Consider the following 23,777-nt stretch of genomic DNA (forward strand, 5'->3'; position numbering starts at 1 on the left):
ATGCCCACAGGGATTAAAAACAAGGTCAGTTACGTCAGGATAAGACCACGGACATGCTTACAAAACGAAGTTGGGGAATTATGAAATCTTTCTAGGTGTCCAGTGTACTGACTGTACGTAGACTGCATAATCAGGGCACAAACCACAGAGGCATTTAGGGTTATTAAAAGTGTTATGCGTTCTGGTAGACATGGTTAAGCAGCTGATTACAAAATGTTGTGCCATGAATGATTTTCATGAGGAATGGAGGGTCCGCAATGTCCGCCTGGAGATTGGACAGGGTAGCGTCAATACACGACATGAGCAAAAGTTAACTTTAGTAGTACTGGCTAAGTGACGAAGTGACTACTTTTATACACGGCCAATAAGCCTGCAGCTCTTTCTCCACGTGAAGCTATACAGACTAGAGAAGCATACCCAAGCTGCGGACGGCAGACAGTAGTGTAGAGCTCGGCAAGGGGAACCAGGCTCCCTGAACTCCATTGATAAGCGACACACAACGGCAAGGGATCGAAGAGCTCGACGAGTAATTAGCCTGACGACCGGGAAGAAGCTAAGCTTACTGTGGAAATTCCGGCTTCGGTCATTAACCTCGTTTAGACGCGGTAGTATTGAAGCGTCAGTTTTTCTCGTACATATAATTACCTTAGTTTTAGAGGCATTTATGATGTTTTGCGCGCACCCGCGCGAAAAGGGCGTAGTCGCTTTCAGGCGGGCGGAATTGTTGGCAGTGTTCGAAGGATATTTGCGTCGAAAGGGACATCCTTGCGCAGTAGAACTGCCTAATATATTTATGATACACCAGAAGTATATATTCGGACGAAAACTACGAGCATCCGTACGTCGGCGCTCTTTTTTTTTTTTCAGTTCGAGTTGAAATCCGCCCAACATAGAGCCTGCATCCTCGAGAAACGCGACACCCGAAGCCACTAGGTACGGCCCAGGGCGAAGCATCCGCGTCCGCAAGATGCCTGGGGCATACTCTCGCGATACAGGCACACTTCTGTGGAATGTGGCGAACGGAATCCCAAACGCGTGGAGCCACGGACCAGTACCGCGACGACGACAAGAAGGCTGCACTCCAAGGGCCACTTGCGACGGCAGCTCTACAGGCACCGTCAGCGGTTCTCACGGGATAATACACTCAGCGCGCACCCGCCGAAATAAGCAAAAATCAAGTCAGGCGTCGGGTTCGTGGTGCTGGAGATACGAGACAAGACACCAAGCGAAGCGGCTAAGCGCTACTGCAGCGTGCAAAGCACGTTGAGAGCAACAAGGCTACCGAGCCATTTACGGCATTTGTGTAACACCAACCATAGCAGGTGCTGAGCGCACAACTTTCGCTCCTCAAACAAAGCAAAATCCTGGCGTGGCATACGAAGGGAGGAAGAGACTTCACGTGGGTAGTTCCGGTTACGGCGGCGTTATAGTAAGTCAACGTTACGAGAAGGTCCTACCAACAGATGGCAGTGAGCATCCCACTAGACTGACCTGTGTGGAACTTCCTAAGGCGGAAAAACACTGCCATCAGCGTCGCGGAAGCGAATGCGCTGAGGCGGCATTCGCTACAGTTCTCCGATTCCCTGTGAGCCATGGGCCAGCTCGGCGTGCTTGTTCGGGCGCTTCTTTCGTTACGAGATTCCAAGCGGACCAACACTTAAAAAAATTCCCCCGCACCTCCCCGAAGGGAATCGTGCAGAAATGCGAATGCATTGGGTGCACCGATGAGTGTGTTGCGAGTAATGGCGTAATTAATGACGAGAGTGTGAACGTAATCATTTATTCATCAGCACCTGTTTGTGTTATCGTTGTACCTGACGGCCACAATCACTGCCTTGTGATCGCTAAAGTGCACGGTCAAAGGTTCTTTGAGAGGCATACGCGCGTCACAGTTTCGCGTAAAGACCACATCAATGCAACTCCCGTGAATGGTAGTGGGGCACGTGTCGAAGCCGGCAGAGAGACAATGCATAGAGTGCCTGGTCTGCATGTACTCGACCAGCCACTCGCCACTCTTCTGGCGCACGTCAACGTTGAAGTCGCCAACCAAGACTATGGGGTCAGAGGGTTTGGAGCGCACGCGCACACTTTCCATAGCCGCGTCCAGAAATGCATTCGCATTTACGACGACGACGACGACGACGACGACGAAGGCAGAACTACGAGGCGCGAGCGCACGTGCGTTCGCGCTGGAGGAATGCAGGCGCACGCCGGCCAACGGAGCAAGACAACCCCCGGCTAATAAATGCATTCGCATTTAAAACACTCAGCGATGGTTCCACTTTAGAGGAATTGGTATAAACATAGAATATGGTAATTGCGGACATCGACTAAAACGGAAAATAAAATGAAAGCGAGGACGAACCCGAGCAGAAAAACAGCTAAAATAAACACAAGGATGTCGAGTTGGAGAGAAGTAGGGTGGGAGAAATGGGGGAAGCATCGGTGGCGGGGTGAGAAGACTGGATTAAGATAGGAGCAGTTTCAGTTACGGATGAGCCCTTCGCCTGCAGTCGATAACAAGACGACGACGACGACGATGATGATGGGTGTATGCATACACACGCACACAGTGCGCATACACACGCCCATACATACATACATACACGCACATACATACATACATACATACATACATACATACATACACGCACATACATACATACATACATACATACATACATACATACATACATACATACATACATACATACATACATACATACATACGCACGCACGTACGCTCGCAAGCACATACTTAAGTAGATATGAGGCGTTTTTTTTCTCGAATGACCCAAAACCACCTAAAGCGAATTTGAGAAAAAAGCGGACGCTTGTAACCGGGCCTAAATGTAACGCTGTCAAAGCTCTTATGTGGTATGTTTTACATGCCAGATAGGGGAAGTTTATGGCTACAAGTCATTAAAAATTATGCGGTGAATTTGAGCAATAGTTGGACGATAAGTTTGGATTTTGGCTCACATTGAATTGAAACATTAACTTTATTTAAATTGACTTTCAAGAATGGCGAGATGGAATACGGGCGGAAAAGGCATTAAACATATGCAACAAGGCTTCGACAACAGAACTACACATGAAGAGAATGTGAGTCCTCTTGGCACCACTACCAGCTCTTTTCCAATTCTTCCGTAGGATAACTTTCTTGAGCACGCCTGAAGGCACTCTCGAATCAAGCAACCTCTGCATTGCCTTGCCATGAATTTCCAAAACGCTTCACAAGAAGGCTGATCATATCTTCTACACCTAAATGAAGTGGTTCGTACTCTCAGGGGGGGGGGGGGGGGATTTACCAGGGCTTGAAAGCGGCAGCCATTTAGTTAGGTACTAAAAAGGTAAATTTGGGAGTAAACAAATATATATAACCAGAGTTACTTCGTAGGAACGGGGGAACGGGGAGATGAGATGAAATTACTGCTTCAGTCTCTCAGTTGCATTTCATTCACTTCATATTCCATTCCCTTTGTCGTTGACGTCCGGCGCAAAATCTTTCGCCAATCTCCTAATAGCCGTCTGAATTGACAAGTCAGCTCCGAAAAGCAATAAAAAAAAAACCTTCTGAAAGCCCTCATGAAACAGTCCGAACAGCCAGGCCAAAAGCAAACTGCCATAAGGCAAATGGATTTGGCTCGTTTTGATCCGTGAAACAGCAGGACCTGGCTCATTTTCGATACGAACTACGATCTGCGTGCACGTTTGCAGGGGGTTAACTCACCTATTTTCTTGCCACCTCTTTTTTATGGGAAAGTTGCCGAGTTTTTCTTGTCACTGAAGTTTTATCTTACCCATAGCTTCTGTTTTTGGATCTGGCTTATTTCGAAAAAAAAAAAAAAAACGCCTCATATGTCAGTAGTCCGTGTACAGTATACAACGCATTAAGCCCTATTCCGCACGTTTTGGGTAGGAAGGGACACCCTTGTGACCTGCGCCACTCTTGCACACCTCAGTCCAGGTCGTGTAGCATTAGTAAGGAAGAGCCCACTTCCACGCTTTTCTTGATGATGAAATCATGAACCATAATCATGCCGACGATGCGTTGTGGCGTACGTATACAACGTGGCCCATCGTCACCATCATAGGGTTAATTTTCCGTGCCGATCGTATAGGTTGTGAAGTAGGTACGTGCATGCGTACGCACGAACGGTATTTTTTTTTACTTGGAATCAGGCGCACATCGACATTATATCGTAAAATGACTACTTTGAATTTCTACAATATACGGCATCGCACACTACTATCCCACCAGGCACCTGGGCGGTAGCGAATCAGACACCGGAACATCGAGAAAGTGAGTGCTCGGACTAGAAATTCCCAGCTGGTCGGGCTGTCTGCAACTTCGGCCTCGCACCATCAGTTTCGAGTACCACGGGAGTAAGCATGTATATGCGCCCCTGAATGATACATGAGCGAGCGGGTAGAAAGTGGCCACAGTGTTGCTGCAGCTCGAAATTTCTCGCAGCGTTCGGGGAAAACTGGAGCGGGACCGATGCTTGACGAGAAAAAGGAGAAAAAAAAAAAAAACGAAAGGAAATAGGCACACGGCGAAGAGAAAAAACTGGAGCAGTGCGTAAAGATCAGAGCAAGTTAACGGGTCGTACGGAAGGGCGGCAAGGTGACGCAATGGCCAGCCCGTGAGCAGCTGTTCCATTTTGGCCGTCTCCTTCCGCCCTCAAGGTCCCCCGGCGTGGTGCTAGCTGCGCAATTCTCGTAAGCACACACAGAGAGAGCAAAATATTGCGCACGCGAGGGCTGCGGGCGTCGTTGGAGCGTGGGCCGCGTGAAGATCGAGACGGCCTGCACCCACTTCCGCAGCCGACTCGCAAGAGTACCCTTCGCTAACCACCTGACGTCACCCCTTCGCCGTCATCGCCGCCACGTCAACCGCGTTCGAAACTGCACCGAGGAACGAAGAGGGCCGCAGACTGGCTCAGTCTTGGTTCCTCGCTTCCGCGAGCGTCCCGCTCACTTTCAGTCATGGCGCGGCTAAGCGCAACGCCAAGTTTGTCAGAGACGAGGAAACTTTTAGGTATTCCCGATTCTATTGTGCTTTATGGATATGGTTATTATGTGCAAACGAAAACGGTTGGTTCCGGGAAGGGGTTCTTTGTCTCTCAGGCGAGGACATAGGTCTCCTCAACCATGCTTGAGGAAACGGGTCGTTGCAGGTTAAGCGAAAGGCAACGTGCCCACGCAGGGCGAGTCTGGCGTGTACCGACCAAACCAACGCTTAATTTTTCTATTTTTGCAGGGAGGCGCGAAGTGAACAGCTTGAGACGAAAACGGGAGGAAGAGAGGGGGGCGGGGGGGTTAAAAGGTAAGACAGCTACCACCGGAAACGTTTCTGACACTTCACAGACCCATTGGCTCACTCACCCGCCTGGAGGGCCCCGGAAGTGTAGTTTGGAAACAGTGTAAACTCCATTTTAAACCCTTCAGTTCACCTTTTGAGGCAAACAACCATATAACGTCGCTCCTGAGCGCCACAATTCTTCGGACTCAATAAGGGGGGCTACTACCTAACTGCACATTTTCTCCAAGTTTTAGTGGTCATATGCGACATCTATACCAATTACAAGAGTTGAAATCTTGACTGCTGTCGCAGTTGCTTTGCTATGAAGATTTCAAAGACCTGGGCGTTCGGCGGCCCTTCGACAGCGCTTCACCCTCCGTCCCCTCTTTAGTGTCAGCTTTTTTTTTACAGTGATTTTGAAATTACTAGTTCTGCAGAAGCCTACGCTAACCATTTATTTTCGCCTTCACTGGGATAGCGTTTAGCCCTGATTTTTCCTTACAGATTACCTTCGAGTCTTCGTTTTCTACAACAGTTTAGGATCTTTAACACATGTACACTTAAATAAACAAATACATTTTATAGCCAGGGCTAGAAACTTCAGCTAAATAAGCAAGCCGTTCTTGGAACATCTGCTGCCTTATTAACTTTGACTCAAAATTGACTATACCTTTGACTTAAAACTTCGACTCAATTTGATTTTTTTTTCTACCGATTTCACACTATATGGCGCGATTCTTGTCTTTCTTTATATGTTGGTAGTACATACGACTTTTTAAGCACTAATACATCGGCGCTGATTTTTTATATATATACATCGAATTAAGTGCAGAAGAGAACGAAATACAAAAGCAGCGGGAAGAACAGCGTGCGCCTAACATGGCTTATGGGAGAAGCTGGATGACATTTGTCGCTGATACACCAACTCTTCCCAGAACCTAATTTTTTCGCGCGTTGGCGTTAATGTTTAGACAACATTAGTTTCAATACGTAGTTGACAAATCCCAACCAGTACACCCAAAAGGTGAAAGGGTGAGCACTAGAATAAAAATTTGCCTCAATAAATGACTTCCCAGAACAAACAGTTCGGGAAATGAGGAGGTGGCAGATATGGATGGTCCTGCAGAAGGTAGAGGCAAAGGCCACAAATAAATCATCCGATGATACACCTGCGCAGGCGGGAGGAGTGAGGGGATTATAACGCCACTTTGCTTCCGCGAACTTACAGGCTTTAAGTTATGCGGTGTTATGGCCTAAGTGAGTGCCCTCCAGCCTATACGAAGGAACACTTACAAAAAGGACGATGCCGCAAGCTTGAAAACTCGGAGCTCTCGTGAATTGAAAGCACCTTCATTTGATGACGTGAGCGTCATTTTGGCAAGGGCGGCAAAAAAGTTGAAGCACAAAACATTTTTCTTAACAGCGAAGCTTTCATGCTTGAACGAGACGCTTACATAGGCCAAGCTTTTCTAAACTACTAAACATGGTGGCAATGTTCGTACTTGTCAACATTGTTGAGCAAAAAAAAAAAAACATTACGCACATTTGTGTGATAAGCACAATAAGTGACATTTGTTTAATGAAACAAATGTCACGTATTGTTGTTCTTTTAATTAAAAATAAAGACAGTTGATTTTTGCGATAGCAAATTAAAAAGTATGCCGTGAAGAAACTAAAAGCCCTCGGGGCGCCCCGTAGTGGCAGTTTTCGAAGTTTAAAAATAACAAAAGGTTCTAGCAGATGGCGCGAGCAGTGGAACACGGCAAAAATGAATTGGCGCGAACACGAATCGATCTGCAAGCTTTGAGAAGTTCTATCAAGGGTAGCCTTCCGATCAGGGAGCGCCAGGCAGCTTCGCTGTTAAGATCAGCGTTCGCGACGTTATTTCCGTGAAGCTAGGCTAATTTTTGCCACGTGCCCCAGGACAACAACTGAACCATGCAGAGCGCGGAAGAGTGCCCCAAAAATGACAGCCTGCTTTCAGGTGCTAAAAGCATTTGTGGCTTTTTTTGTTGTTGTTGTTCCAATACCAGTGCCGTGTTTTTTTTTTTTTTTTTTTTGTACACTCCCAGCGCCGGCTTTCAAAAAAAAAATGTTTTCTCTGATAGACCAGCCAAATTGCTGCAAACTGAAAAAAAGTTAACGAAGGTCTGGAGGTGCAAATTTCTGTGCACGTCTTACGCTCGTTTAGGGCGCGCCTATTTCGTACTTTTCTTCGGCGCTCAGTTGTGCATTGCAGGTTCCCCGCTAGCTTCTTATACCCCTGTCACACGGGCACTTTCAATCGCGATTGAGTCGATCCGGATCGAGCTCAATCTAGATCGGGTCCCTGCTACACGGCAGTTTCAATCGCGATCGAGTTCGATCGCGATCGAGGCTTCCGAGCGCGATCGAACGAAAGCGGTGATACTCTCGTCTCCGCTGAGTACTGGCACAAAATGTGATAACTTCAACTAACGCCACAAATTGTGTCAAATAACTTGACCCAAATAAGTGTGAGGTAATATTTACATAGTTACGTATAGCTCTGACCACGCGAAGTTACCAGACGCCGGCCGCAAGTACATTGTTAGCGCCATCTGGCGTGCACAAGTGCAACCTGTGCAACTTCTCAATCGCGATTGGAACGTGCCGTGTAGCAGCGGCAGTATATCGAGCGCGCTCGAAAACTCGATCGCGATTCACTTCAATCGCGATTGAAAGTGCCCGTGTGACAGGGGTATTAGGTGTCACTGACGAGCTCTCGTACGCGCTCGCCGCTCGATCATGACTGGCTCGCACAAGTGAGCATTTGGAGCCATAGATGCCTGCAGACGTTCAGCTAAGAACCCCTCCGCCTACGTCAGGACTTAGTTGCTTGGAATTACGAAACGTAGTAAAAATAGTTGACAGATCTGTACTCTAACAACAACAACAAAAAAAAACTACAAAATCCGCACAAATAATTTCTTGCTGTCATCCTTTGAATCCTTTTGAATGGACGGAAGGAGGGTGGTGGGGGAGTTTCTTGAAGAAAAGGCAAGATGTGGATCAAAGATGGCCCCGCAGCCGTGGTGTCTGCGGCTTAGTCAGTGCAACCACATCGACAAGGTGTGCAATTTTGGGACCAACCCTGGCATTTCCAAGAAAGACAAAGGCGCAATCACCCAAGAGTGCGTCTCAGGAGCAATTGCGCGTTTGACTCAAACAACCCGGAAAACCGAACAAGGACAACACAGCCCACTCGACAAGCACATCGGTCATCGTCTACAAAAACACACGCAGTTGTTTTAAAAGGTTATTAAGGACAGCTCCGATTTACGCTGACCGCTGTCTCGCCGGGCGCCCTACGCTCTCGCACTTGTTCTGGGAAAGCAGTGCACCACAGCATGGCGTATATATGAAAGACGCAGAGCTATGTGGAACCTAGAAAGCGAAGAATCGTAAGCTGCGCTTGAGTCCCTTCTAGCTTCATACAAACGGTTGGATCTGCGAAACCAAAGGCGGGCGACCTTTTCAGGCGGAGGGCCGAGTTGCATCATGCCGCTTTGCAAGCAGTGAGAAGAGCTATCGGCGAATTGATAATAATGTACACAAATGGAATAGAAATTACGTTTATTTTAAGGTTTATTTAAAAAAGCGATGTTTCTCTGTTCTGTCTAACCCTATTTTAGGTCATAACTGCCATGTCTGCCTTCTGCATATAGGCGGTATTCGTTGAAAACTTTAGCGGTCAATATCTTCGCTTGGCAACACTGGAAAGGGCCACAGACATGGCCGATGCGCCGCGGACACGGCACGGCTTGGGTATAGCTTGGGCCACTCCGGCCGCACGCCGAAGAAGAAAAAAAAAACCACCGGAGCGCATCTGCTCCGTTTCAATCCGATTCGAAACGGTGGCGTCAACAGAGATGTTATTAATCGCACTCACATTGAACTCGAGGCAATACTTTGCGTTCGGTGAGGTAGTTGTAACGTGAAACACAGTCATGTGTATCACAGTCGTGCTTAGCATGGACAAGAACCGCCATCCCGCGGAGCCCGACGTAACCAGTGACGGCGCACTCGCACAGTTGCATGGAGGAAAAGAGGGCTGCCTGATCTGCGGGCCGGGCGCACAACGTCGCCAAGCAACAGACGCTTGGCCACAGATAATGGCGGCGCACACATGGTGGCCTGCATGCATTCCACGCCATTGAATACCGGCTATAGGAAGTGCCAAGGGGAGGTGGGCGGGTTCTGGCGCTTTGGCTGGTGCAGAGAGCCCAAGAAGCCGGACGCACTCAAGGGGCCCTGGAACGAGGACTCTTCCCCAGGGCTGACTGCTTTTTAGACACGTTTATTCCTCCTCCTCCCCCTGGGGGCCGCAGGTTGCCGACCCCTGTTCTAAACCAGCGTCTCCTGCCCACCGACGTTCCTAGATGCCATGGGTGCCATTCGGTGCACTTATAAATCTGCTTGCGTGCACTGAATGCGAAATCATTGTGGCTTCCCCTCGCAATGCTATGAAGCCACGAGGGAGGGCCGTTCTGAGTTTTACTTCTCCTCTTGTCACCCCTTAGGTAAATATGTAAACTCGAAAGCGCCCTGCCATGTGGCGTCGGGGCAGCGTAGTAGTTAAGTCACTTCGCTAACACCGCGCGTACGTGTATTGGATTCCTGCCACAGTTTCCGTAGTTTGATGACGATCCAGCCATTCAAAGGGGACGCGCCGGGTTTTTCGCCTCATGAGACGTACAATGACTTCGCATCAAAACACGGTTTCCCGCACGTTTTGCTGCTGAAGAATATTGGGTAAAAATAAGGCAAAGTCATTAAAAATACCGACGTTAAATACCAGTACAGGACGATAGCCCATTCCGCATTATGCGGGAGTGTACCGCAATGACGCCATTACTCAGTGTCCTGCAAGAAATTTTAGAAGCGTGAGATGTTCCAGTTTCTTAAAGGCGTACTGGCACCAAAGTTCGATTTCTAAAAACAAAACTAATATGGTTCGCTTCATAAAGCTACCAAGTTGCCTTACAATTATGGGCGTCAAACGTCGCTTGGAACCAATTTTATTGTTGCCGCAATTTTGAGAGACACAGAAATCCCCTGTTCAGCCACTCTGTGACGTAAGTACCGCCTGTGGAGGGCGTGACGTAGAAGCGTCCTGCCGGTCTAACTTGGAGTGGTCTGTCTCTTCCCTCTCAGCTTGCGACACACATATTAGTTGGAAAGAAACCGAACATTTTGGTGGGGTTCTCGTGTTTGTTCTGTTTCGCACCACCGGCCGCAACTTTGGGCAGTTTCAGACCGGCTGAATGCGGCGGAACTAATCTTTATAGGGGGAAGCAACGTCTTGAAACGTTGCCTCCTGGCTTGAACAGAACATCTGACGCCATGGCCGCCGTAAAGCCCCCGCGCTTGCTCCCGGGCTCCCAGCGGCCGAAACCGAAACTGACGCCATGAATGGCGCTGTAATTCATAATCGGCAGCACTTCGGCCAACCTGACCCAAAAAACCGAAATACACAAATTTGGTGTCACTACTCCTTTAACGTCGCAAAATTACCCCCTCGTATCTCCACTAGGCCTTCTAGCCGAAACACGGAAAGTCGCGATCTCGGTTGCCACACAGTTCGGGAATATAAGCCATTGTGACTGGGAGCGGGAGGCGCACGTGGAACATGAAAACTGTCACGAGTAACGCGAAGTCAGACAAACATGGCGCCACGTATGCCAGACCTTCGGCAGGGCTGGCGAATGTTGGGCCGCCATTCTGCATTGCCGCCACACGGCGCTCGAATGATCCCTCACTAGTTCATTTCTGCAGTTCCTTTGTTTCCTAGTGGCTGCAACATTCATACAACTCGCCATTCAATGGAGCCTCAAAGGACTAGGAAACTTCGAGCACACGCTAAGGCAATCCTGTGGTTCAGCTTCACCGAAAAGCATTCACTGACCAATCCACGCAGCCAACATTGAAACTTCAGCGAATGACGACGTCGCGCGTACGAGTTGACTGAAAAGTTCGGTCTGCAGTGTGGCACCACGCAATTGACGTCCTGCATTGCGCAGTGCCACAACGCAGGTCCCATTTTTGAGTCAAATTGTATGCAACGTCGCTGTCGTTCGCTGAATTTGCTTTGTTGGCGGCATGGATTGGTCACCCGAGCGCTTCGTGGTGAAGCTGAACCACGGCGTTGCCTTAGAGTGCAGGATTATTTCATTTAAGTGAACCAAGCTGCGCCAACATTTTCGATAAGTTATTTTTCACGTGGCAGCAGTGAACTCTGAAGCACCGCCTTGACTGAATTCTGCATTACTGCATATATATAGTTTGTGCTCAATTTTATTTTCTGTTTGCATCAGTTGACATCGTACACTGCCTAATCCACATGAGTAACCTTCAAAATTAGAATTGATTTTAAACGTTTATTTAATATGCGATAATAACTTCGTACCGTTGCTGTCTTTTGAACACTACATACATATTCATGCAGCTGAAATTGTTCTCCCTTTGATGCCCCTCGAACGATAAAACCATTCTCTCTCTCTCTCTCTCTCTCTCTCTCTCTCTCTCTCTCTCTCTCTCTCTCTCTCTCTCTCTCTCTCTCTCTCTCTCCACAAGTATCGTTCATTATACTAACAGGTTCATCCTTTATACTGCGCGATCCTGATTATGTCGCAACTCAACTTCCCAATCAAACTTAATTACAGCAGATGAGATGCGTATACAGCCTACTCGTGTATTTTTTTTTGAACGGATGGTTCGGAAACTGGGTCGGGCGTATCCGTTAGATAGAGAGTTTCAACAAACACAGATTTCACGTTACGTACCCTAACTTAACGCGACAACTGTTACGTCAGAGCGTCCAAGGGTCGTGCAATGACGACCCTTGGGCGCTCCGAACTGTGGTCGAACGGATCTCAAAATGACGGTTTTGTGGATGTACAATTCACCGGCAACTTAACTGGACAAATCTAAGAGGTTAGAACCGTCCGGCCCCAGCTACCAAAGAAGGCACCCTGGACGAGGGTACTTGGAAAAATAAAGTTAATCTCATTTCTTCCTGCCGGCGAACCGTCAGCAACGCTTTCGCGGACACCGTTGTAGTTGGTCCGCTGCGGGATGGGCAACAAACGGTCCAAATTTTTTAACACTTAACACGGATGAAATCTACCGCTTGTATTACCATGCTTATTCGTTACCATGCTTATTCGACATAATGTGATGAGATTGTGGAACCGCGGGATGGTGCTAGCGGCCTTGTAAGCCTGGATGGGTATTATGACCGGCAGGCCTACACCTCCGCGCGGAAAGCAATGCGCCCCACTAACGTCGCAATGTCACCGTCAAGGCTCGGGAATGAGACGAATAATGTCCGTCCTTGCAAGAGAGGGCGCACTCCTTATGCTGGAAGACCCGAAGACGCTAAAAACCTTCAAGGGGGGAGGCTTGTATGGCCGCTACTGTGGAGGTTTCGAGCCACAGAGCGACCTCGTGCTCCTATTAATCACGTCGATCTTGAAAACAAGGCCACCGCGCCGAGTTAAGATGCATCGGCAAAAGAAAACAAAACAGCGCCTTTGCAAGAAACGACTACAAAATTTCGAATTAATTGTCGATTTTCGCGAATTCCGCGCCGTCGAAGTTTATCTGAAATTTCCTTTTGCAAACATTATCGGTAACAGTGACTGTACACAAGTGTCGATTCAAAGATGCTAGCGGGATTACGTAGACTAACTGAATGACAACCTAGGCTCTTATGAGACTGCGGGCTGCATGCAGCCTGCCACTGTCAATGCTATATCCAGCATCTGCGCTAAATATAACTGCCCCCTATAGTTGCACTGGCAATGAGAGAGAACCCTTGCATTTAGCGACGTATACTGCAACAAGCCCGTGTACGGGCCATAGTGCCCTAATGTCAACTGCAGGTTCCGTGTATGGATTATTTGTAAGCACCACTTGGAAACATTACGTAACAACCATTCTGTTCCCGTTAAGGAGGTGAACATCGACAGATGCCCAGACTTGGGATTCGCGAAAAAAACAGGAAACGAATGCGGTACACTTGACGCACTCCCAACAGTTCACTGTGCAGACGATCATGCACGGTTACGGTTGCCCCCGTTTGTTTGTCCTTAATGAGTGAGTGAGTGGGCCAGCGGGTAACACCCTCGATACGAATTATTTTACTCAAATGAGGCCGCCCGCCTCACTTGTCGCTTCCGTTTCAGTTTTTGTTTAGCCTTTTTGTTTATTTTTCATGAATGCGACAAAACAGCGTGTGACAAGGCAAACGTCGCAGTCGTGTAGCGCTTTTCATCGTTGCAGCTCGAGGCAGGGGCCGTAACGTTGTTTATTACCTTCGGCCCAGCAGCTACTGAGCGAGCTAGGCACGAGTGCGGGCTGAAGATAATAGCGAGCGCACGCACAGGGCGAAGAAAACAGGAGCAAGAAGCACATGTTTTCTGCGCACCTGCACTCCCAGTCAGACAGCGGGTCCCAACTCGCCGCTGCGTGTCAAAGACCCGCGACACCACAAAGCGACTGGAATTGAGGGCAGGGACGGAAAGCCTCAAAACAAAGGAGGTGATTAGTGGAGGAAAATAAGAAAGCAGCGAAAAACGGGCTGCCTACCAGGGGCCCAGCAGGCAGTGAAGTCATCCATTCCACCCTCAACGTGCCGTAACCTTGCGTCACGGTGAGGGCGGGCAAGCGACCATCAGCGCCTACCACCACTTGCGTGACAACCATAATGTTATCGACTCAGACGGCCCCGTCTAACGACCGCCGGCTCCTCGCATCGCTTCATAAAGCGAAACAGCGCTGTTCGCGAGGTGCAACACGCGCGGTGTAGCGCCAGCAGCGAAACACCGCGACGGTCGACAGGCGTTCGCGAGCAGTATTGAGTTTCCGAAGAACGCGGCGAGTGGGTACAGCGCGCAGACCGACACGGCGGAGTGAGAAGCACGGGCGTGATAAGGGGAAGCCACGAAAGGTACAAGGCGGCACACTCACCGTTTCAAGAGAACATCCGGGGCGACGCGGAAATTGTCCGGCTTCCGAGCAAGCAAGTCTTGGGCTAGACGCGACCGCCTATTCAGGAGGCAGAACAAAAAGCGTTCACGAGGACAGAGACGGAGGCGCCGAACGCAGAGGTGACGGCGTCGCCTTTTTTTTCGTCTGGCAGCCGGCCGCACGAAGGCGGCTCTCTGTCGGCGGCGGAGGTGTCGGGCTCCGTTCACTGAATTCCTTTTCGCCGTCGACTGCGACAATACAACGAGCGCTTGCTTGCCTACACCAACTTCACAACGTTGACGCGTTCCTCAAGCAAGTTCGGCGTCGATGGTTGCAGGGGCACGCGCACCAACACGTACACAGAGAATAGCAATCGGTTCCAACGTGGCCAGCAGGAGGGCAGGCCGCGATCACAGCTTGCTGCCCAGGCGGCGGCGACTTGCACGGGGAAGTTGAGAGCGGGAGGACGACCGTTGAGCACGTTCTCCGCGAGGGGCGCCAACATCGAGGCCGTCCCCTGACGTCAGTGGCCGGAGCATAGCCAGCGGCCTAGCCGTGCTAGCCGTCCAACCCTCCGCGGCCCCGGGGGGGGGGGGGGGGGGGGGGGGGGGGGGTTGCAATCTTTATGAGTAGTGTTTGCCTTGTTCCCGAGGTCGCGCCGGCGGTACCTAGGCGAGCTTGCCTAGGGAGTTCGCTTCTCCAAACGGGCGAAACGTGGCGCTTGCTTCGGGCGCATTATTTGAATTCTGCTTTCGGGTGTTCATATCGCAGCGGAGGCGTTTTTTTTTTCTTCTGGCATTTGGACCCCTGTAGTTAATGAGTTACACTAACAACATATAAAACAAAAGTCTAAATTTCTGGCGCTAAGTTGGTGTAAGATAGCGTTGCAAAAAAAATATATATATTTGCTTGGAATAAAAAAAAAACACACGAGTGCAAGGAATATTGGGACAGGAAATCGCGAAAAAAAAACGAGATTGTTGTGAGGGTATGCCAAAATAGGATTTAATGCTTGAAGAGCCACTTTTGAATCTGTGAAGATGGCCTGTTTACTTAAGAGAGTCGAGGCAGCGATAAATGCCGCTGCAAAGTATATAGCATAAAGCTCGTCGATGATGTGGGATGTGATCAATTTGCAGGTTAAGTACTGGGAAAGCTGACGACGATGAGTTGGTTGCTTACGACCCTTCGGTGTATATATGCGCATGATCAGTATAACTGCCATGTATATAAGCAAGCGTCATCTGATTTGCTGCCAGTGTAGATATAGTTGATTATTTAAGCATACCTGGTATTTCGACGCGGATGTTAATAAAAGGAACAGTCCATGGAGTCAGCGCAGTCCAGTGCTGCCATTCAGACACCTCCGGCAGGCCCACGATATCGAGTCGCATTCACTGGTTCCCCGCCTTCAGCAGCGTTCAGCGTCAAATGTCCACGAGGCCTTGTTTGGTGTATTGAAATGCTTGCGGTATGTAGATGGCTATATTGTACGCTGGTCGACTATCTTGTACGTAGCAATCTTCTGAACAAACAAAACTTGGATTTTTTCCCACAGTCCCCTGAAGAGGCCGCAACGCAAGCGTTAGGAGCACGAGTGAAGTGGTGGCACTTCCAGGCTTTCTAATTTATTTTCCTTTTGAATGAATTTCTAGTTCTCATAGTTTTTTCCCTTCCTCCACCCCTTGTATTTCCGCAGGCAAGCCTCAAATATTGTTTTTTTCTGAAACTTCCTAGTGGGACTTGCCGGATAAATTCGTACGCCGCTCAGGTGAACACAGGACCCCTTTTAAAGTTGACTTTCTTGCTTCGCAAAAACGCATTGCAATGAACGCCTTATCCTCTGGTATATTAAATACCACCATGAGACCCCATTTTTCGCCTAAAGCGCGATGCACCGAGTCCCATTAACGTTGTCTTTACTACTATACACTACGGTATTGCTGGAAAGACATTGCTTCCAGGGGGGAGGGGGGGGGAGGCTGTCGATATAGGCGGCTTCGTATGAAAACATGAGGCCCTAGCACCTTTTATTTGTAGGGTATTGTTATGCGGCGAAATTGTGACGCATCAAGCGTTAAATACGGCCAGGCGGGTTTCCTTCCTTGTTGAGTCCGCATATTTGTCACCAAACGTTCCTATCGCTCGTCCTACTGTGCAGCGGTTCCATTTGCCAAGGTCCTTTATAGGAGCTTGGGAGCAAGTGGATGGGGTTATAAGCGATTTACCCAAACCTGGTGCTGCGCTATATGCGAGGCCTAGGTTCGATGTCAGCTATACCGACTCCTAGTTCCTGCGCGCGGAGCCATGCGAACAACGGTGGCTTCGCTGGCCACAGTCACCTATGTATACTGTAGGATCCGGGCGTAGAGTGCCTCAATTATGGCCCTGGTATGTCCGTACGTCTAGCCGCTGCGCGTAGTTCGAGTGCTATCGCTTTTCCCGTAGTTTGCTGTAAAGCAAGCATAGGGGCAGGGTATTTTTTTCCTGCGAAGCTCAAAAATTTGGTTGTAGGCAAGTTCAGAATGAGAGAAGAAAACAAACCCGATAGGTTGACGTGTAACAGAGCACACGCGCCTTCTGAGTGCGTTCACGTGGTACCATTATGTATTGAAACACGGCACCCCCCCCCCCCCCCTCATGCACTTCCTTATGATGTAACGCCGCATCGCGTTCAGTGTCCAAGAAATATGGGTCAGGCGAACAGTAATATGTCCTCGAAGCAAGTGGAACTATATTATGCCCTAGAGAAAACTTCAACATTAAAAAAAAGGTAGAACGACTTGGGCCTGAAGCTCGGGCATATCAGTTAACTTCGATTGTTGAAGGTTGTTGACTGCATAAACTGTATAAGATTGTTGACCGTATAAGATTGTTGACTGCATAAGATTGTTGACCGTAATAAACTGCGCACTGAGGAGGCAAAAATATAAGATTTACAAGAAGCGCCGGCTACCGTGGTTTGGTGGGGTCTCCCCGTCAAGTGCAGAGCGGGACGGCCGCGTGAATCCGACAAAGCTTTCTTATATCGGCTTTTATATATAGCATCCGCGCGAACAGAAAACGCAGATCGAACGTGTTTTCTGGGCACCATTTCAGCGGTGGGGAAGGGAGCCTCTCGGAGACAGCCGTCGGATCAAACCAGACAACACCCTTTTTTAAAAGGTAACGGAGTAAGCAGCAATAGACGAGCTACGAGCTACTTATTCAGTCTCTCACTGTGGCCTCTCGCCTTCTGTACATATTGTTTTCGTGGTCATCTTATTGCAAGAATAATACTTCTGACAAGGACAAAACATTTGACTTCCGACATTGAAACTGTCGATAACTGCACGAAGGACATAATCAGAGTGTAAATTGGTGGCACGGGACCCATCTCACCGCGGAGACCCGTTTGTCACTTTCAGGTATCTTTTGGGGCAAAACGACAAACGGTGATTTCGAAACAGCGAGCGAGCGAGAGAGAGAGAGAGAGAGAGAGAGAGAGAGAGAGAGAGAGAGAGAGAGAGAGAGAGAGAGAGAGAGAGAGAGAGAAGAATGAAGGGAGGGAGGGAGTAATCTTTATTCAGGATCGAATGGCGGTAATCCGGACAGCTCTAGTTCAGGCTGTCTTCTGAAATTTAGAGATCCACCGCCTTTGGTGTGGGTTACCAAAACGAGCTGGTCAGGAAAGGCAGACACCTTAACCAGGCGCGAAGGTGCCCACTCGAACACTGGTGTGCTGTGACATAAGGGGCCAATTCAGGACCGACCATTCCGGCATGAATTGTCGGACAGAACAATACATTCCGCGTACTAAAGGGGTTTTGGATCATCGAGGTGAAAGCTATAGGTCACCACAATATACGCGTGAGCCTTGTACACCTGGCCTGCCCTTGAGGTATGTACCAGGACCGGTTTGGTCCATTACGGCGGAAGATTTATTCGATATTTATTATACATTTCCAACACTGTGAGACCTTCGGGATGTTACCGGGAGGGGGATAAAAAAAAACAAGAAGTTCACGCAAACAGCACTTTCAACTTTCATATTTTCTTCAAAAGAATCAGTTGTGTTGTTGCTTGGAAGTAGGCGTGAGTTCAAGTTAGTTCACTCAACAACAATGCGGGCTTGTTTTAACAAGCAGAGCTTGTGCTGTGCTGACCCACATACATTTTCGACGTGCTCATTTCAGTTGAGGTTACAAAAGAATGTTATTCCAAGATAGTTCACATTTGTAGAACGCCTACTTACATCGTTCTTTACAGCGTACGAACCCGTTAATGTAGCTTTATTATTCGTGACATTCATGTCAACTGACTTATCAAAATTTAATTGTATATGCCAATTCTCACACTAGTTGAAGTCCGACATGAATAATCATTTAGCGCGGCAAAAACAAAAAAAACAATCACCAGCAAACAATTACACTTCAACCATAAGTTGCAATATTAATAGTACGCAGTAGAGACAAAATTGTACCTATAACTGACCCCTGAGGTACACCTGAGGATACAGTAAGCAAAGAGGAGAATTCGCAATACATTTAAACAAACTGTTGTCGATTATGTAAGCAAGCCTGAAGCCATTCAATAATTTGTAAATTGATCTGATACTCGGAAAGCTTTTCAGTAAGCTTCACGTGGATGATCCTGCCAGGCGCATTTGATCAATCAAAAGCAGTGACACCAACTTCTTCGCCCCAGTTAAGGGCTTCTGTGAAGCTTCTATGGTTTCAAATAGTTTTTTACAGTTGACGGGCACCAATTATAAAGGGGAGGTTCCCGTTTGAACCCATTCCCATTTCACCCTTCCAGCTTGTTCCGTCCCGTTTCAACCCGGCGCAAAACGACCTTCCCGTTTCGCCCTTTCCCACTTGGCCCGTTCCCGTTTGAACCCATTCCCATTTCAACCTTCCCGTTTGTTCCTTCCCATTTCAACCCGGGGCGAAAGAACCTTCCCGTTTCGTATTTTCCTATTTAGTCCGTTCCCGGAATAACGTACCCAGTTTATGAAAATTTATAAAAAACATTTTCATATTATTTTTCATCTATTTCCGTTTGTTCACAGCCGCTGCGATAGCATGCTCAGTACATCCAGAGTCCTTGACTGCTTTTCAAACCTGGGCTTCACTTTTAGAATCTAGAAATGACGACATTTGGTTTCAATACGTCATACCAATTAACAAATCTTTTAAATGAACAAATCCTAACAAACAAATTAACAATTAACAAATTAATAAACAAATCTTTTAAACTAACAAACAAATCTTTTAAATGAACAAACCAAGAAATTATAAAATCAAAAAGCCCAGAAAAGCGCCGCGAAGCACAAATACAAAATTGCACAACACCCTCACTTTGAAAGAAATCGTATTTGATGGACTTTGGTGAAACACATTTAATCGTTATAATAGCGCAAGTATACATCAATGTCGAAAGAAACAGATGAAAACTATTAAAGATAAAAAGATGTATAAAAATAAAGCAACCCTATGTATCTGGATACATATGCCACATCTGGCTTAGCTTTGTTATAAACTTTACAACTTTTGTTATAAACTTTATATAAACTATAAACTTAGCTTTGCGTTTTATTGATTCGGTTTATTCCCGTCACTCTAGCATACTCAATTTGCATAATAGGGCAAACCTTCAGAAACTTAAGCAGCGCAGGGTCATCTCTAGCCTAAATTTTCTTTACTACAGAAACTTAAAATTGTCGCGGGAATACTACCTCCAAGGGCCTTTCAGACGTTCAGCGAGAAGACATCATAGTAAGACTATAGTCGATGACAGGGTAAGAGTGCAGCTCCGCCCACAAGCGTTGTGTGGCCGCTACCTGACTCTCCGCGGTTGGAAAAAATAGTTCGTTATATTGCAGATGTTTATACCCATGATTACTAATATGAGCGGCTGACAGTATAACCATCTGATTATGAAGTCGTTTCTATATGTTTCATTCCGAGGAATGAATGATTCTCACAGGAAAGAGAAAAAGTCGTACTCATTGAAAACTGGCTCAGGAGAAAAAAAGAATTACTCTCTGAAACAAAGGTTATTCTTGGTAGAAACTATTCCCGGTGTATTTTATACCTAAATCAAAGCTATCTATGATTGTTTTACTGTTAGACAACAGAAATAAACACATAAACAAAGCGCACACAATTTTTGGGTCTGAATAGTTCGACCGCTGCACGTCGCTTAGCCGTCGTCTGCTTGGAGAAACATAACACAATGGTCGTCGTTACATTTGGTCGGGCTCGTCGCAGTGCGACTATTTCTTCGCTTTGCGTGTGCACTCAATGTCAAGAAATGTAGTCGTTACATATCTTCCACAGCCATAATCACCGTTAAATCAAGCGTCGTAAACGCAGGGTGGAAGAAAGGGGCGGTTCGTCGCCGCAATGGCTGGATGCAGCGCACGGACTAAGCCCGGGGTGAAAAGGAAACCAGAGGCGAAAATTCATCGGTGTCTTTCAGAAATCGGCCGGGATAACAACGGGCCACGTATTGTTCTGTGCGACCGTTTCGGACGTAGTGACACCCTGCAAACACCTACCGCGGTGACGCACGCAACGGTGGAGGTTGCGATGCCGCATAAGGTGTCCTGCCTTGCAAAATCAGCTGTAGGTGCGAAGAAACAAGCCCTATTGTATTCCGCTTAAACGAGACGACAACACCGTATGGCGCGAGCATAGAACTGCGGGATGTGAAGCGTTACAAGTCTAATCATTTCTACTTAACGAGACACGCGAGTGGCAAGACGCTCTACGTCAGTTCGTCGACGATTTCCGAGGTGTTTCCCGGCGATGTAATAAAACAGCTGCCGCTGTTTCTTTAGTGTCATATCACCACCCCGCAGTTTGCAGTGGAATGATAAGGCAGAGAACCCTGACTGGCGGTGAAAAAGTACTAGCAGCCGCCTCAAAAATTTCTGCTCCGAGCTTTTATCGAAAAAATGAATAGCGACCTACAAATGCATCCTTCCGAAGTTCTACTTTCCAAGTTGTGCAACATTAAACTTTCATTGGATTTACACTGATATGCAGCAGCCTACCGTGAAGATATTTTAATTGCTGATGAGGCTTTTTAAATAGAATACACAAAGAAATTATTCGGTTCAACATGTAGTTTCTTCACAGCCATGTCAAGCTTTTGTGGAAGCATTTTCATTTCTGATAACCTTCCCGAAGTCAATAACCTTCCCCTATGTGCACCATACAGTGACGTCGAACACCGACTGCCCCATACGAAACTTGAACGAAGGGCTATGCAAGTGCATTCATCTCTTACTGCACCTATTTAGACAACTGCACTCAACAGGCCCAATAATATGAGCATGAACACGAGATCCAAGTGACTTATTTAAAAATGTGCCGACATCTCCATGCAAGCATTTCCATTTTGTCTACTTCTGCAACCAATCAGAGCACCGAACTGGAACACGGAGAAGAAACATTTAATTCTCACTGCCTCTTGTGAAGGTGTCATGGGCTGCTGCACAAACATTTTCTATTCTTCCCACACTTTCCAGCCAGCAGCAGCAAAGTGGCACCCTGAAAGCCTGACGTTGAATTCGTTTTGATTTGCTGCACTAATGTTTTCAATGCCTAATGGAGCTTTAAAGCCAAAAGCAACAGTGTGTACGTGAAAATCAGTGACTTCACAGCCTGAAGGTGTGGCATGAATTCATTCTAATGTACTACATAAGCATCTTCAACTCTCACCACAACTTCATGGCCAGAAACTACAATGTGTGCGTGAGAGAAGCAGCGACTTCATAACCTGAAAGTGTGGCATGAATTTATTCTAACGTACTATGTGAGTGTCTTCAACTCTCACCGCAACTTCATGGCTAGAAGTTACAATCTGCGCATAAAAAGCAGCGACATCACAGCTTGAAGGCCTGGAATAAGCACATTTCAACGTATTTTATTAGAGCTTTCACTTCTTACCATAGCTTCCTAGTTAGAAGCAACGGTTTAACCTTGCGAAGGAGTTACATATCATCTTGAAGAAGTGAAGTAAAACCATTGCGACCTGCTGAGTAAGTTTTTCCAATTTTTACTGCGTCTGAAACAGCCGGAAGCAACAGTGTGCTCAAAAAGCAGCGACATGACACTCTGGAGGCTTGAAGTTAAACCATTTTGATATGCCGCATCACTGTTTTCTATTCTTGCAGCTGTATAACCAGAAGCAACAGTGCATGCTTGAAAAGTATGAACATAGCATTCTGAAGGGGTGACATACCCCATTTCTACCTAATACACAAATGTTAGCAATTATTACTGCAGATCTTCAACCTGAACCCCCTTCAGTCACTGTTTGAAGGCTCTCCAACTCTTGTCACAGTTCCTGGAACAATAAACGCATCTAAAAGTGGGAAGCGGTGTTGAATCTAAATCAAAGTACGCTCCATGGGAAGACGCTCAAACATGTCCTCCACTCTGTATAATAACAGTCTATCATGACAGAGACACTGGAAATCTGAATGTCTGCCAATACACTATGTAACCCCTGTAACACCAGAATGCAATCATTAAACTTTGCTGCCCATCACACTAACTTTGCATGAAGATAAAGGGAAGATAAACTGTTGGTTCATTCCTACGAAACGCATTCAGCTATTCCAAAACAACTCACTACACTTCTGAGAAATTCCATACTGCACACAGAATACGCAGCTTCAGTCCACGCATTGTCAGTTTCTCTGATGCCACTTTGTGCGGTGATGGGAACATACGCACCATAAGCTTTTAGCAGGCATAATAAAAAGCTGCACGCATGTGTATTTTTGGAAATGTATAAAAAAATACGCGGTCATGTCGCGGGGCCACACACTTCCGGCTTTCTTCAACGGCGTGGTTCAAAATCAAGCAATCATACAGTTTCGATGTTTATTTACCCCTCTTATACGTTTTAAAAATGCTACTGATGATTACGACCAACCAGTGACAGTCAAGAAACGAAACGCCACCACATTTGATTACCTCAACAATACTCGCACTCGTTCATACTTTTGTATGTGCGATAATGTGCCCATTGGCATAAAAATTCCCCCGCATTTCCCCGAGGGGGAGAATGTGAAAGTGCGAATGCACGGTTGTCGGCCCGCTTGCGGCGCTTGCGCTCGGCCCCCGCAGCCCACCCCCTCGCCGCCTTCTCTTCCATCTCTTCCATCGGGTTTGTAATATCACGTGTACACCACGCAGTTATCAAGCCGCTATAACGCCGCTGAGTCGCCAACGCACGCCGCTGACGACGTAGTTTGAATGCGTTAAAGATATAAGGCGCGTCTAACACTGATATCACCGTCGCGTCTGTGGCTTGGTCGGTAGCGCGTCGCGCTGCGGCCCGCAAAGTCCTCGGATCGAAACCTGGCGCCGGATGCTGTTTTTTCTTTAAACAGCACTGCGGACGCCAACGCCGCCGACGCCGCCGCCGGCGGTGGATGGTGTTGTATTATTGTAAGGAGCTGCAGACAACGCGGGGGACG

At 47.5% G+C, this 23,777-nt stretch overlaps 1 protein-coding gene and 1 long non-coding RNA gene across 2 annotated transcripts in view; one reads left to right on the top strand and one right to left on the bottom strand.

Moving 5' to 3' along the window:
• LOC144140195 (phosphatidylcholine:ceramide cholinephosphotransferase 2-like) overlaps positions 1 to 14,857 on the bottom strand; it is a 301,789-nt gene extending 286,932 nt beyond the window's left edge. Inside the window, exon 1 of the mRNA XM_077672287.1 lies at positions 14,300 to 14,857. The gene's annotated coding sequence lies outside the window, so the exon portion shown is untranslated. The remainder of the gene's footprint in view (positions 1 to 14,299) is intronic.
• LOC144140231 (uncharacterized) overlaps positions 1 to 23,777 on the top strand; it is a 78,634-nt gene that overhangs the window by 27,797 nt on the left and 27,060 nt on the right. The window lies entirely within an intron of this gene.

Source organism: Haemaphysalis longicornis, unplaced genomic scaffold (genome assembly GCF_048455015.1).
Source record: "Haemaphysalis longicornis isolate Haplotype H1 unplaced genomic scaffold, Haemaphysalis longicornis Haplotype H1 scaffold_1, whole genome shotgun sequence".
In the NCBI taxonomy this organism is placed as follows: domain Eukaryota; kingdom Metazoa; phylum Arthropoda; class Arachnida; order Ixodida; family Ixodidae; genus Haemaphysalis; species Haemaphysalis longicornis.